Source organism: Dipodomys ordii, unplaced genomic scaffold (assembly GCF_000151885.1).
Source record: "Dipodomys ordii isolate 6190 unplaced genomic scaffold, Dord_2.0 Scaffold18, whole genome shotgun sequence".
In the NCBI taxonomy this organism is placed as follows: Eukaryota; Metazoa; Chordata; class Mammalia; order Rodentia; family Heteromyidae; genus Dipodomys; species Dipodomys ordii.
Window position 1 is genome coordinate 15,309,245 of NW_012267234.1, and position 16,694 is coordinate 15,325,938.

Below are 16,694 nucleotides of genomic sequence, written 5' to 3' on the forward strand. Positions count from 1 at the left end.
GACCAATGGAGAGCCACAGACAAAGAGATCAGCTGTTCTAACTCTAGGATCATACAAGAAATAAGTGGAAATTCATAAACCACAGTAGGTCCTGTATCTGCTGGGGTAAGAGTGTCACCAATCCTTGACAGAAGTGGCTTGCACCTTGGAAGTGGAAGGGAGGGAAGCTGGCTGGACAGGCCAGGCCAACCTGCTAGGATCTGTGTTCCCTGTGCTAAGTCTCCCAAGAGCTTGAGAGGTGAGCGTTTATGACCTGTTTCTCCAGGGAGCCAGCTGAGATGCTGGGAGGGTAAGGGAATGGTCCATTACACAATTGTTTGTACAGTTGGTCTGTAGCACAGAAAACATACAAACCAAAATCTTTCATGTGATATTTATAATTTTGGGGATTCCTTGAAGGTTAAAAAAGTGACTAACTCCCTAACAATTTTTTGGGGGGAGGGGGCGATTGTGGGGCTTGAACTCTGGGCCTGGGCACTGTCCCTGAGTTCTGCAGCTCAACACAAGCACTCTACCACTTGAGCCACAGCGCCACTTCCAGTTTTCTGGTGGTTAATTAGAGATAAGTCTCATGGACTCTCATGGACTTTCATGCACTTTCCTGCCCGGGCTGGCTTTGAACTGTGACCCTTAGATTTTAGCCTCCTGAGTAGCTAGGATTACAGGTGTGAGCCACCGGCACCACACTCCAACTCTTATTTAACAACTTGTGGATGAGACTGATGATTATTTCTTAACATCCTTCAGTGTTTCCTAGACCAGAAAGCTTGTCTGTGCAGGATACTACAACCTTTGTGAAATCAAGTGTGTGTGTGTGTGTGTGTGTGTGTGTGTGTGTGTGTGAGAGAGAGAGAGAGAGAGAGAGAGAGAGAGAGAGACCCTGACCAGGATGGAATATGCATAGGAGAGCAGAGTAGCAACTAGGACCTGGAGTATGCCACAGCTCCCCGTCACAGACGTGGGTTGATGGCTCTCCCGTAGCACTGTACTTAAGTCATGGCAGGATTAAATCAGAGACGCTTTCCTGCAGAGGATGAGGACAGGGTTTTGAGGGAAAGAAGCCATCGAGGCCACACAGAGAGATAGAGGGGTGTGGGGCAGGGCAGCTGGCCTGCAGACAGGTAGGGCCAGAGTTGGGAGGTAGGGAGGAGTTACAAGTGCTCCCATAGTTCAACTCCCCTTTCAAGAGCCAAAGTGACCGGTGTTGTGGGGAAGTGGCCCGTGTGGTGTCTGTTCCCATGTGTGGTCCATGGGAACAGAGAATGCTCCCAGGGAGCATTGCAAAGTGTTCCTTTCTACTGTAGGCGGGTAGCTGTGCCCAGAGCCAGGAAAGCCATGTCTGTCTCAAAGAAGTAACAGGAACTGAATTCTAACAACATGACACCACACACACACACACACACACACACTCGTATATACCCGCACGCATGTACAAATCATGTCTACAAGAAATGCACAGAGACCATCAGATTGGGCAGAAAGGGAAATGTGGAAAGAAAGAATCCAAGAGCTGATAAAGCTCTGGGGAGAGAGCAAGAATGGAAGCCTGTTTGAGAAACAGAATTTGTTTCATAACATTTTAAAACCAAAGTTGGCTGGAGTATAAAAGATTTCTCCGTTCTTGATAAGATTCCCCCCATATACACACACAACACGCTTTTCCCCCCATCTGCTGCAATCCTCTCCAGTCTGCTAAAATCATCATTAGGACAGTTAATCCACAGTGTGTCTTCTCGAAGGATCCCCAGTCAAACTCCCAGGAGTCTTGACGGCGCCTGGGCCCGAATCCCCAATATTTCACAACTCACCCTCCTGAAGAACGCATCCCACGCTCTTAAAATAGAACCAGGTCTCCGGCTGGAGTTCGTGGACAGGGAGTTGGATTGTTTTTTTTACACTGCAAAGGAGCTGGGTGTGGGGGGGGAGGAGGGGGTCCCAGGGAAGACAGGACTCACGCTGTGCGCTGGGTTTTCCCAAAGATGCATGGGGAAAAAGGACCCCAGGTAGAGACATGACCAGCCAGTTGCTTCTCTCTGCTCTCCCAGTGGCCGGAGGCTTCTGAATGGGAAACAGTGTCTCCTCACAATGGGCCGGTAGAGGCCAGAGGACTTCCAGAGAGCCCCTCACCGGTGAAAAGATGTGGCAGAGGCACACCTCGCCTGGCCTCCTTGCCCGTGGAGGAAGGCCCGCCCGCCCACCCGCCTGCTGCCCTGTCCTGACGGTGAGAAAGAGCAAAAACACCCAGTGGGGAATCGCAGGGGACTTGTGAAGCTGCCTCCAGCGTCCAGGCGGAAGTGGTGGGAAACATGGCAGCCGAGAGATCTGTGTGCTGTGGTCCTGAGGCCGCCCAGGCCGCCCACCTACTGCCCGGTGCGGTCCTCAGCCGGGCAGCTGCAGGACGGGGCGTGGGGAAGGCTGCCCCACTGACCCCAACCCCTGAGCCTACTGTCGCTGGTCACTCTGCAACAGTTCCCAAGGGCTACAGGTGGCTTTATCCTGAATGGAACTTGCAAATTCCTCCTAGGAATACAGAAGAGCCTCACAGCAGATGCCTGGTCTTCCCTTCTACTATTACTTCTAGAATTCTCCAAGACCTTTTCCTCTCTCTACCTTACAAGTACATCTTTACCTACTTACACATTCCTATACATGATACAAATGAACACAGACACCTGTACCCCCCCCCAACCCGCTCCATACATACACACATGTCCTTCTGGTCACAAATGCATGTGCTTTCACACATAGGTGCACCCACGTGCAAACTCACACACCCACGACACCTCGTCATGCATGCAGCTGATTTCGCCTGAGCCTTTCTCCAAACTCTCCATTTTAATGACAAAGCAGGAAATCCTTCAGGCCCAGAGATCCTGTGAGATGTCTGGACTCAGCCTTTCGAGGTCCGGACTTTAACTCTTGCTCTGTAAGCTTCCCAGCCTAAAACCAAAGGTATTTTTCTCCCTGCCTTCCTCACCCGCCCCCCCCCCCCCACAGCCTCAGCTTGGTGCAGCCTGGGATGGTGCCCCGACGTGACACATTCCCACCCGGATCTCTCTTGAGTGTGCTTTTTCCTCTCTCCACCTTTCATTCAAATCCTGCCTCGAGATCTCCTAGGGTTATCAGATTCTGAGCTGAAGTTTGAGGCTGGGACTCCATCAGCTTCCACGTCTGCAGCCCCATTTCTAATTTCCACTTCAACTCTGGTGATTTCCTGACACAATTTCACCAAGCCGGAGCCATCCTGGGGGGGAGGGGGGAGAGGGAGGGGTGGTCCAGTCACGGCCGCACTAAAGCTCTTTATCACCTAGGTAATCCCTCAGATTCGGCCTTTTCCCCAGCTCCATTGTTATCATGTTCCTCTACGCCACCGCCATTGCCTGCTTAGACCACGGCAGTAGACTCTGAATCACTCATCTCCTTCCTAGCCTTGACGTCACCTAATTTAATCTCCTCACAGCCAGGGCAATTTTTAGAAGGCGTCCTTAGCTGCTGCCACCTCCATGACTATCTGGTGTCCAAACACACCCAGCTCTGATGTCAAACACAAAGACCACTGCCTGCGTCTGCGGCCCGGTTCATACCGCGTATGCTTTCGTTCTGTAAGAGTATTTAGTTACCACAAACGCCCTCCTCTCCTCACCCCACAGGGCCTTTGCATGTGCTGTTGCCGCTGCCTAGAACACTCTCTTCTGGCTGCTGGTGAGCCCTGGTCTCCATCAGAGTTCTGGGAAGCTTCCAGAACCTCCCTGACTAAATTGATCCACCCTCTTAAATGCCCTGACAACACCTGCTTCAAAGCCATGTTGTGGAGTTTTGGGGGCCCAAGAAATTCTTCCGCTTGGGGGAGGGTGTTTCAATAGGCTAAAAACTTATGCCTGACCACTGATACCAAGCCCTTGATGGCATTACTCATAGGTTGTCTTTTTTTTTCCCCTTTAGGTTTTAAAACCAATGAAAGCAAGGCCCTCAAAGTTGGTGAGACTCTTGAGTCCCCTGCCCGTTGGCTCTCAGCTCTGTGGGGCTAATCCTTTGTTTCTCTGGCCGCCCAGAAAAGCTTATAGTAGCCCAAGTGATTTTCCTAATTAATGTCGGTCCTTGATTCTTGCTCAGGGTGTGGGGCACATGCATCTACCTCCCCTTCAAACTCCTCGCTGCCGGCCAGGGCAGGCAGCGACACTGGGGGCGCGAGGGGGTGACTGCCCTGGGGCTGCAGGCCGGGAGACCCGCGTCACCTTGGCACTCAGTGTCTGACATCAGGTGGGAAGATGGGGGGGGGGAAGGCTGGCTGCTTCCTGTTTGCCTGGGCTCTGCTGGCCTCGGGGAGGGGGACTGGCATTCCAACGCTCATGCCCAGTGAGGCGGATGTGCAGGGTTCTTGACCCAGGTTCAGAACCAGCCAGCGTCCCTGGGTGGCCACCGCACCCTGCCGATTTGTGAAGAATGTCCCATTGCCACTGGAGTTTGTGGAAGAGGCGGGAGCAGCTGGAGAGTGGGGGCTTCCGGGTTAGGGGCAGCGGCCTGCTCACCTGGATTGTGACGAAGGCCCAGCCTGGCCCCTCTTCCCACAGCTCCAGCAGTCTGACCGTCATCAAAGGCAGCCTGACCCTTGACCTCCCCTGCTCCCTGCTCCGAGGCCGTTCTTATTTTTAACCTTGATGACGTACATTGGGGAGAAGGCTGCCCGGCAGAGAGCTACATGATCCCCCCCATGCGCAGAGATCCCAGTCCGGTCATGTGGAAGAAAGAATTGGGTCCCCGCTCCGAGGCTGCCACAAAAGGTGGCCTCACCACTTAACCCTTTTGCAAGGACTGAGGGTTTAGAGACGCCAGCGGGGCGCAGCTGCCGCTGCCATGAGCCCTAACTTTAGATCGCTGGCTTCGCCATGAGGGAAGAATGCCTCCTCCACTTGGAAAGCCCAAGTCCGTCTCCCAAGCCTCTCAGATTCTTATTCTGCAGCCCCTTTCTGGAAGTCCAAGATTTACCAGGGGGCTGCAAGTCCCAGGGGCTCCTCGAATAGGAGGTGGATTTTCTGATAGAAACTATTGTGCCATGGTGGGCTTTGATCCAGGCAACTGCTGGAGGCCCCCAAAGGTCCAAGATTTAGACACTGGAAGGAATGAAAGGCTCCTAATGCATTCAAGGAAGTGTGACTCAGGCAGGACAGAGGCAGGACAGAAGCGAGGGCCCAGAGCACTCTAGGAGCTGGGTGTGAGAGGGAGTGAGGGTCTGTCTAAGTTTGGGAGCCTGTCCCCTGTCTCCAGACCCCGACCAATTCCCTCCCCCTACTGACATCATCCTGGACCTGGGTGCCCGCACCACACTGGAAAGAGAAAGTCAGGAGGCTTAAATGAGGTCATCCTGTGCGCGGAACCCTCAGAAGGTAAGCTGATGAACCTTCGTGCCAGATCTCAGGAAGTGCTGGTGGGCGGTCAGTCCCTCTGGTGATACCAGACTAAAAGTGTTGACTAACAGCACCTTGGGAAGCTCTTGTAGGGTGGGAAGTTTCTTTGATGGGATGCTAGTGTTCTCAGAGCATTCCTGACCGAAGAATGCTCAAGAAGAGAGAATGGTTTAATAGACTGTCCTGTGACTTGAGCACACAGTCCACTCAGCCACCTCAGATGAAGCTTAATGAGTCCTATCATCAATGCCGGAGGGTGAACTGTGCAGGGGATAAAGCCAGCCACAACTCCTGTCCTTGGGACACACCCAGCCCAGAGAAGAGTTCTTGATGGCAATGAATTATCAAAGTGAACCCCAAGTTCCCCCTGGGGTGCTACAGAGCAGGGCCACAGCAGTATACCAGGCACCTTGTTCTCATCCTGAACCTCAAGAGACTTTGTCATTCAGGAAAGGTTCCAGAATTGGTCTTGGCGATGGTAGTAGATGAACCGAATACCTGGAAAGTGAAGGCATTTGGCCAATGAAGAGGGAGGTGCTCTAGCTGAAGGGTATGGGAGGCAGGGTTAAATCTGAGCAGGGCCGGAGGAGCACAGGGCCCGTGGTATGGAAGGTCATGTAGTGGCTTTCAAAGCCACGTGGAGAGGATGTCCAGACTCTTCGAAGGGCTGTCCCAAGACGCAAGGGAAGGGGAGCTGTGTACCAAGAGAGGTCTGGCCTTTGTTCCTGTCTACAACAGCCCTGCTTCTCCCCTGCCTGTCATCAGCTCTAAAGTGGCTGTGATTAGCTCCAGTGAGGACACTCACACATGCTTGATGGCCCACTCTGTCATCTGTCTGTTCTGCTCACCCGGGGTCTCAGACCTCCAGGGGACTACCACCTAACCTTATCTCCATCTTTGCTCCCCCAAATGTCTCTGGACCATGCTCTTCTGGAACTGGTTAGGATGCGGTAGCAGACAAAATTGTGGGCTTTGGAATGAGACCCTCATGAGCTCAAACTGTAGCTCTACCAACTCTATTCCTTGTTCCTCACCCCCCTAAGAGGAGGGAGCGATTGATTCTCCCTGTTTGGGTTGTCACGAGGTACTTCAGTCAAGTGGATCTCTACTTTTACTTTTCTGGATCAGAAATGGAATGCTTTCACTTGACAGTCAGGATGGTGGGAGCTGAGCGGCCCCAACCCATGGAAGATCACAGTTTAGTCATTGATGCTTGCTCTGCACGTGCTGCGGCCATGTCCATCAGATCTAAGGAAGAGGCGAGATTCACTTTCAGCTGGGGTAGAATGAGGGTTTGGCCTGCTCTAGAAATAGCATCATAGCTGGCCGACAGGAATGACCTGTAAGGGCTTTCTGCCTTCCCTCGCCACCTTCCTGTGCCACAAGGGCGGATGGTGTTCTTCCCTGTCTTCCTGACTTTATTTTCTGTGGCTTCCTGTTTTTAGGTGAAAGTCAATGATGGTGGGAGCATTTACACCATGGGAATTGACAAAGGGCGCCAACCAGGACTTCACTCCTCGAAAGCCAGTTATTAAACACAGTCCCGCTGATTGCTGCTTTCAGTAGCAACAACAGGAAATCGCAAAGCCCACAATTCACCTTGAAAATCTTTGCGTTCTTTAGGAAAAGACATCGGTGGGGGCAGAGGAACGCCAGACCCCAGAGCAGCTTCTGCAGACACAAGCTGACATAGAAAAAGTGTGTACCAATGCTCCCCTCTGTTTCTCTGCACTGGAAGACTGGAAGGCAACTTCTGGGGTTGCCTTGTACCTCCCAGCATGCACCAGGAGCCCATCACCTCCATCAGAAAGGATGCTGGAATCAAGCGGTGCTAGTGCAGTCCAGAGCTAGGTCTGGTACCTCTCAACAATTGACCCTTCTTCCCTTATGTGGACCAGAGGAGGCTTCAGCATGGTGTTGAAGTTTGATTAGTAATAAGAACATGGCAGCTTAACCTCTAACATTTAGCACTCTCCCCGGATCGAATTACTGATCTGTATCTGAGAGAACCAGGCTAGCTGGTTGCCTGGGAACATTACACCTCTCTAAAAGCTGTCACTCTCTGTCACTATCTTTGCACGGAGGAGCCCATAGCTATTTTTAAAGGGCTGTGTCACCTTTCAAGAGAAATTGTGTCTGCCACAGAAGATTGATCTGGGGGGGGGGTGTTTTATATACAAGATTCAATGGTCTTTCAATCCCCAAGGTAAAGTGGGTACCCAAAATCCCACAAGCCAACCCTGTTTTGAGTTTTTTTAAATTTTAGGGTGACTATGGAGGCGTTAAGGAAAAGAAAATAAATAACAAATGTCCAGGCTTCCACGGACAGACATGTGGTGTCTAGAAACAAAAGGCATGGGACAGAAGGGACATTACTCCTCAGTTCTGTCCAAGAAGAAACAGTGCTGGTCTAAGAGAATTTTGTGAGTAGCAATGTTTGGGGGTAGGGCAGGAAGGTAATTGAGATCTTCCATGTCACATGTTTGACCCAGCCACATGGAGCATGAAAAATTCTTAACACGTGACAGCTATTTATGAGTGGTCATTAGAAATAGTCTTCCCCAGTGGGAAACTTGAGTTTTAGAAAGTTTTGAATGAACAATAGGCACAAAGGACAAGTGGAAGAAATGAAATCATGTAGAGTGTGCCAAGGGAGAAGAAAACTGCAAAAGCCACGGATAAAATTCTAGACTGCATGCCTTCCATTTCTCTTCTCGAAAAGAAGTGGCGCTCTAGACTGCAGGCGATGTCCAGAGGCCGGGACGGGGGGGGCGGGGGGGATGGGGGGCACGGGGGGGAGGGGACAGTCATGTAACTAGGGGAGCAAAAGAGAACACAGCAAGAGGGTGTACGTGGGTTTAAGTTAAAGAAAGATGCATGGCATGTAGGGTAGATCAGTTTTTAGGGCTCCCTATTTTATTAGTATGATGTGATTAAGCATCGAGTTACAAATCATGTAGCCTTGCATTAGGGATACTGTAGTTCATTTGGAAACCCCATCTTTAACAACCACCCCCATGTCTCCTAAACTCAATCTGTGATGCCAGAAAGAGGATGGGCCAAGTTGAGGTTAACTGAACATCTACTAACTGGGAAATCATTTCTAAATCTGCTAATGCACTCACATAATCAAGGGCGGGGATGGGGTCCTCACCCTTGAAGGAGAAGATACATCCAAACAAATATAAGCTAAATGAAATTGACCCCCAAGTGAAGCCCTGATAAAGTATATGGAAAGGGAAGAGAAGGAACGGTTAATGCTTCCTCAGATACGTTGGAGAAAGACTTCCAAAATCGATCTGTATCGAGTGATAAAGGGCTTCTAGAAGCTCACTAGCAGGAAGGGCACTGAGGGAAGGGAAGAGAAAGAACAAATATCTAGAGGGTGAGAGGAGGATCTCTGGGGCAGAGCCAGTAGCTCAGTGTAACTCAGGGCAGGGTTGACGCCTTGATGGTATCTAAGAGATGTCTGAGAGACAGGATGGGAAGGTGGGGGGGAGGAGGAGAAGATTCAGTGAGGTCCTCAATGCTTTCATAAATTCAGACATCCCACAGGAAGAAGCCCCGAGCAGACTTTCAGGACACTAGCCACTGAGGGAGGTGTGAATTTTGAATTCTATGAAATGGATCCATGTATGGAGAATCCATCCTTTGGGAGGAAAGGACAATTCAGTGACCCAGGGTTAGAGACAGGGAGCATGGGATTAAAGCAGCATCTTAGCATAACAAAGGATCTTACCTAGGTGTTGGAGCCTGGCACTGGGAGCCTGGTGAGAGGGAGACACAGAGTATGCCCCAGCCTGGCTGGGTGGGATGTGACAGTAGCAGATTCTGTCAGACTCTGGACCTTAGGTAGAAGATGGGCTTCAGAAAGGAGAGAGACAACAGTTGGTTTTTTTTCAATCTGCCGGGGACAGGAAGTCAGAGATACAGATCAAGCATGTCAGGCAGTATCCCCGTGTTACAAGCCAACAGTTTCATGGTAGCACTTTCTAGAATATTCTTTTGGGATCCAAGCATGAATGTCACTAACTAGCACAGAAGACCCTCAAGCAGGAGGCCCACACCTGTGCCATGGGCCCCTAAAGAGGTTGAAATGGTTGCACACGCAGAATAAAAAACTCTTTTTATCCACACACCTTTGATATCTTAATGCGTGTACTTGAGCATTTAGTGGTTTAAATACCAGATCCCCAGTAGATCAACACTTTGTCTATCTGGTGCAATGAGAAGACTTTTATTTGCAGAAGCAAGACCGAGGAACTATTTGATTGACTTGGAGGGATATTTTCACATATACTTGAATTTCCTGTAGACGTAGGCTGAGATGGTATCTTCCCACTCCTTTCCTTAGGTATAGTTATATCACTTGCTTTGATCAATGAAGGTTGAGCAATACTCCCTGGAGGGAGCTTTGAGACCCCAAGATGCAATTTTCCATGCTTTCGTTGCCTCCCCCACAGTAGCTGGTAAATTCCAGAAGAAGGCTTTCCATTAGCCTGGGCTCTGCACTGAGAAAGATGTGCTATGGCAGACAGTAGCCAAAAACCTGAGCTAGTTTAGGAAAGCCATTGAGATTTGCGAGTTGCTTCTTCTTGAACCTGGCTGGTGTGGCCCATCATCTTGTAAAGACAAGTGCCAAAGATTGTGTAACGATAGAAGAAATGGCAGTGCTAGATGTGTGGTTAGTTGTCATTCTGCACTACTCGCATACAAATACTACGGAGAAGTCCGGTAGCTTTCCCCTCTCTGACCAGCAATAGTTCCTCCCTACTTATTTGTTTCTCATGCAATTTTGCTTCTCCCAGAGAGTGCAAAGCTCAGCCATGCAGTGTTTGAATCAAGTTTCTCCTCCACCGGAGACAGTTCTCCTCTTTCTGCCAATTCTGTGGGTGTTGCACTTTGCTGGACACCCACTTCCCCGAGGAAACTGGCTCTGGCAGCCTGGCTGCTCCAACGATATCCTGGTTATCGATCCGTTGCGCCATGTCTCATGGTGGCCGCCAGCTGAAATCGCAAGCATCTCCCTCACCTGCTCTAGGTCGCCCATCACCTGCAGGGCTGGGGAGAGCTGCTTGTGTACAACAAGAACAGGTGCGATGTCTGTAGCTAGGAATTGCTCACACCGTGATGCTTTTGACAGCACACAGGAAGTGTTGTCCTCCTCCATCAGCATCCCTTCCCCACATGGGACGAGATGGAGAAGCAGCCCCAGGTGGGCAAGAAAGGAATCCTGAGATCAGATGGCACCCACGTATCTCCTTCTACCTGCCAGACTCTCTCACTCAGACACACAGCAGTTCCCCCGTGACCGAGTCTCTCATGACCCAGCCTGCCTGGCTGTACTAATTTCTTCCTCTCACATTACCCCAGAGCCACACTAGACTCCTCCCTGATCCACAAACACACAGAGCTTTCCCTTCTCACCTTAGAAACTTCCCAGCTGCTGTTCCTTCAGTCTGAAGTGCCTTTCCCTAACCCTTCCCCCATGGATGCGTTCTCTTTACAGTTCCAGACTCTGCTCATGTCTCCTTCCCTAATGCTGACTACCCCCCCAGTGGCAGATTTTCCTGGTAGACTTAAGTGCTAGGTCCATCACTAGACTAGAATGTTCTAGAAAGGCCAAGGACCTTGCTTTGAAGGAGACCTTGCTTTGAAGAAAGAACCAACACTTGGCTCTGGGGAACAGAACCCACCCTGTTTTGAGTTTGGATGAGCTTCATCTTGGATCAGGGAGGGTTATTCACCCTCTGGACCTTTGCTCTTTCTCCCCTGCTCATGTGGATAAACGATATTCACCTCAAATTATTGGTGTGGGGAAAAAAAGATGAGATTTCACACCACGAGTACTGCATAGTCTCTAGACAGGGTAGAGTTTCAATAATTATTAGTTAAGAGAGAGAATCTTCTCCCCACCCATGAGCAAAAACAATTTCAGGCTGCAATTTTCTTGTTACCAGACATTCTGGTTTGGCCTCTGGATTTCAGATTTTTTTCTTCTTTAAGAGCAGTCATCTGTACCAGCCCCCATCACAGAATTAGCAGCAACACCACTCCTCATGGGAGACCAAGGATGGAGAAACTCGCCCAGAACAAACAAGCGTAGGAACCGCAGGAGCAAACACATAACAGTAAGAGAGATTTTTTTAATAATAGATGTTAAAAAATGAATCCAAACAAGAGAAAGACATACCCACTGAACAGGCCTAAGTGTAATGTCTATCATGGGCTGTGATATATGTCTGCTCTGAGACCAGCTCAACAAAAGGCCAAATTTTCTTAAAAGCATGTTAAAATATTAATAGATATCTGAAACAGTTTTCTTTTTTTTTTTTTTTGCAACTACTTGCCAGTCTTTAGAAAGATGACATCAGACTGGAAAGAACCAAGAGAGACACTGTAATGTCCTAGCCAAAGGCGACCTCCTGGGTACCGCGCGACCCACTCCAGCGGGGCAGGCTGTGGTCCGGACGGGGAGCCCCTCGTAAGCGGCAACCTTGTGAATCAGAGCTCCTGACAAACTTCACGACGTCTGTCCTCAAGAGCTGTGATTCATTCCCACCAGCGACTCCTGCGATTCCTATGCACCCCACAAAGGTCGTTTGCTTTGTCCCCAACTGCCCCCTCTCTCGGCCCCTCTCAGCCCCAGATTCACAGATTTCCATTTCAGACATTTGTCTCACTTCCTTCCCTCCTATGACAGGACTCACTCTTGCCTCCTGCTAGAATGTTCTCCCCCTTACCCCCACCATACACACTTTCTTGACTCCCTCCGTAAACCTCCTGCTGGTCTGAATCTTTGTCCTTGGTGCCCTGGTGTTACTGTGAGCTGGAGGTGGGATCTCCGAGGACCTTGGTGACATGGGTCCATCAGTGTTCTGCACTCTGTTCTCCAGTCCCTCTTATAAATTCTCCTATAAATGATTCCCTGGCTTCTGTCACCCTTGCAACAATAGTACTTGGTAGAGCAGGGAACCAATAAGTATCTGTGAACAAGTGAATAATCCTGAGAATATTGTTCAGCATGGTAAGAGAAATCAGACTAATCGCATAATCCCGGGAACTGAAGGAAGCTCTGTTGCAATGTTTTATTATCCTTACCCATCAGCCTTGTCAGTGAAAACACCTCCCAGAATGGGAAACGTGTAACATGAAGAAGTTCCCCTGGGGTCTCTGTTCCCCTGGGGACTGTGTCCACGGAGGTGCAGATGAAAACCCATGCCCCATAATTCTTTGAGAACTTGCTGTCCATCCACAGTCCTCTTGTCTTCCCACAGGAATGGAATTAACAGTGCTAATCCCACCACCACCAACGGCCCCCGGCCCTCAGAACTTCCTTGTGATCCTTGGATCCAGCCCTTCTCTCCCCTGCTTCAGACAACTGGCCATCGATCTCTGTTGAATTCCCCCTCCCCAATCTCACTCCACCACTCCTCTATATCCAGCCTTCATTCAGCTCTGCTTCTCTTCCTTCTCCTATGTTTCTCTCCTGAATGGCTGTGGCTACTACTAACGCTCTCTTCCCTCATCTTTCTTACTTCTTCCGTGTATCCTTTTCTGGTGACATCGGGTAATATTTCTAAGTTACAAAGCTTCCATCCAGCGAGAATTTATTGATGATGCTATTACAGGACAGCCACTGTGAAGGCGCTGGGGAGATAAAGCTGCTGTGACCTCCCCGGGAGACAGACGTGTAACTGATGGCAGGTTTCTACGAGGGAGTGACTGTTCTCACACAGGAGTGAGCCAGCGACATGACATGGGCAGCTGGGAGAGGTCATCTGTTCTCTCCCTGCTATTCTTGCTCCCTTCTTCCGTGTGTCTTTCTCTCTTTCCCTTTCATTCATCCACCCCAAAGCACTTATAATGAAAGAAGAGAAAGAGAGATGTGTTAGACAGTAGAGGCCGCATATGGAAGCAAACATACTGGATAGTCAACTCTGGAAGAGACCTTTCTCACGCACATGTGTGCACATTCAAGTATACACACAAGCTCGCCCCATCCATACTTGTATATGGGCTGTGGGCTACTTTAGGGTTGAGAATTTGTGTTATATACAGCCTCCAATGCATGGCATATGGCTAATGCAGATAAGTTCCTGGTAAGTATGAGAGGAAGGAAGGAAGGAAGGAAGGAAGGAAAGAAGGAAGGAAGGAAGGAAGGAAGGAAGGAAGGAAGGAAGGGGAGGAAAAGATGATGGTAAGAAGGAAAGGGAGGGAGGGAATGAGGAAGGAAGGGAGGAAAGGAAGGAAAAAGAAGAAGCAAGGAGAAAAGGAAGGAAGGAAAGAAGGAAGCAAGGAAGGGAGAAGAATGAAAAGAATGAAGCAAAGGAATCAGTGATCTAGTGTGAAAATTTGATGAATATAATCTCTGTCAACGGGAGAGTGTTGATGCCTTGAGTGGGAAACGTCCTTTGGTTTGGAGGCAGAAATCTCTAGAGTTCTATCTTCATAAGAGAGCTCAAGGCAGTGCCCGTGACCAGCTGAGGAGAGCGCAGTCCCTCCTCCCCTTAAGTATTGTCCGCATTCTTCTTATTGGCCATCATAAGCCAACCTGGTATCCAGGTAGTTTGTAGGAGGCCTCACCCACTTTGTTCTCCAAAAGAGAGAGAAATAGAGCTCCTTGGCTCTTTGGCTTAATGTTCTTTTCCAGTGGACATGATGATGAAGTAGAGGAGGAGGAGGAGGAGAAGGAGGAAGAGGAGCAGGAGGAAGAGGAGGAGGAAGAGGAGGAGAAGGAGGAGGAGGGGATGGCAACAACAATGATAATGGTTTGATGGCAACCGTGATGATCGTGATGGTGATGATGATAGCTGTTGTTTGCCACACGTGCATGATGTGTTGGGCAGTCTTAGGCACTTAACTTTGTCAGTCTACCCAGAATGGCATTTTTAGCACCATTGCTGGGGGTAGGAGGGACTGAAGTTCAGAGATTTAAGAAAGCACTTGCTGTAGTTAGCATCCAGAGAGCCACCCTTGTCTCTGTCCCGGTACATTTTGTCGCATCTCAGTTTACGTCATGATTGTCAGCTCTGGAACCCAGAATGTACAGGAAAGCACAAACTAGAGAAGTTCTCCAGCAATTATGTAAACATGGATAGATTCAGAACCCATCAGATACCCTGCCAGAGATCTGGGTATGAAGCAATGTGGGTTAATAATGAATTCTTGAGAACAGAAAACATGTCAACTCTACAGTTCAGTTTCTGTAGCCTGAGACACCTGTCAGCAGATTTCTTTCAAAATATTGAGATTTCCTGGAAGACTGATGAAGATGGAATTGAAAAGGCAGGAAATGAGAACTGTTTCTCCTTCATATGTATTAGGACTTCGGTTTGGCTTAGTTTACTTGCTTTATTTGTTTTTCTACGTTCACGCTTTTCTTTATTTTAGCTTTTTTCCACCTCACAATATAAAAACAGGGTAGCTTTTAATCTTGGTCTAGTTTTATATATTTTAATATATTTGTATGTAATTTTAAAATACTTTTTTTATTAGATAGCTTCTACCCTACGACCCAGGAATTACTGCATTCCTCAGGTATCCTCTGACAGAAGTGGATATGTCCATCAAAGCCGTGTACAAGAACAGTTACAGCAGCACTACAACTGGAATAGCCCAAGACGACACCAATCATACAATGTTATCTCCATACAACAGAAAACTATCTGGCAACGCTCACGAGCACAACAGAGCTAGATGTTAATGACATGGATGGATTTCAGAAACAATATGAAGAGAAAGAATCTGATAGGGAAAACAGTAGGTAAATTTTGATTCTGTATCATGAAATTCAAAACTCAGGTGGATGTATGCTCTTCTGTTATTTGATCTGAACTTTAAGATGGATTCAAAGGATTTGTGTCCACTGCATTGTTCACTTATAACTTAGACATTTGGGGTTATAAATGTTATATTTCAATATCCATTTTCATGAAAATAAAAGTACTCTTATAAAATAGAAATACCAAACTGGATATGGGTAGTTCACACCTGTAATCCCAGCTACATGGGAGGCTGAAATCAGGAATACCATGGTTCCTGACCAGCATAGGCAGAAATGCCTGTGTGACTCCACTTCAATGAAAGAGGCTGGATGTGGTGGCACGCATCTGTCATCTCAGGGTTGATCAGACTCGGAACTCCGTCCAGGCATGTGCCTGAGCAGAAAGCACAACCCTATCTCCAAACCAGTGCAGTAAAGAACTTGGTGCATGGCTCAGTGTTAGAGCACCTGCATCACAAGTGTGAGGCCTGAGTTCAAATCCAAGTCACATAAACAATAGAAACAGTGTCAGTTAGAAGGAAGAAAGGACTATTCATCCATGGTCTAATTGCTAGAGATGGCCATTGCAGATACGTGTGTTTATTTATCTCCAAGTCTTTTCATGTTTAATTTACAAGTGTATACATTTATAATTGAGTTATTTCAGTCGCATAAATCAAGCTAAAAGTAAATCCAGTGAACATATATTAATAATTTACCTCTTTTCTTGTTGGACAATTAGATTACTGTTGTTGATGTTATAAGTAGTATCACAATGAATAGCTTTTGCTTAAAAAGATTTTGTGAATTAACTTTTTTCCTTTATCTCAAATACTCAGAAATGGGATGGCCGGCTCTGCTCATATACATTTCCTTCAGTACTATTTAAATAGTCAATCTCTGTTTTGCTTTGGATGAGAGTAAATATGAAACAGGACAATCTCAGGATAATGAACCTGGCTTTGTGTCATAAAACAATTTTGTGTCTGTGCCAAGAAGCATAGAAACTCAAATTCTGCTAGAACAAAGTTAAGTTATTAGAACTAGGGGTGTGGTCAAGTGGTAGAGTGCTTGTTCATGCCCTGAATTCAATCCTCAGTACCAAAAAAAAAGTCAAGCAATTTGTAGTGATTTTAAAATAATGGTAAGATCTCTGAATCATGAATATTGGCACCAGGGTGTTCTCCTGTCCCAGCAAAGGTAAATGCTCCCATCTGTCTTGACAACTCCAATGGATTGGTTGTGTCTGCTTGAAGAATTGTGTTGAGAAGAACTTCCAGTATCCTGAGCCATTAATCATGCCTACCGTAATGCAGCAATGCGATGCTAGCTGTGTGTGCCAGCCTTCTACAGTATAATGATAGTTGGTTTTGCTAGTGTGCTCCATTCTTATATTTATGCACAGGGGTCAATGTAGAACCACTTGGCAAAATCGTTTTCTAGAACATAGGCAGGAATAAAAGGGGCAGAAGCAGAAGTAGCATGTGTGTTGGCCTGGTTAAATGCAAACATGAATACATGTA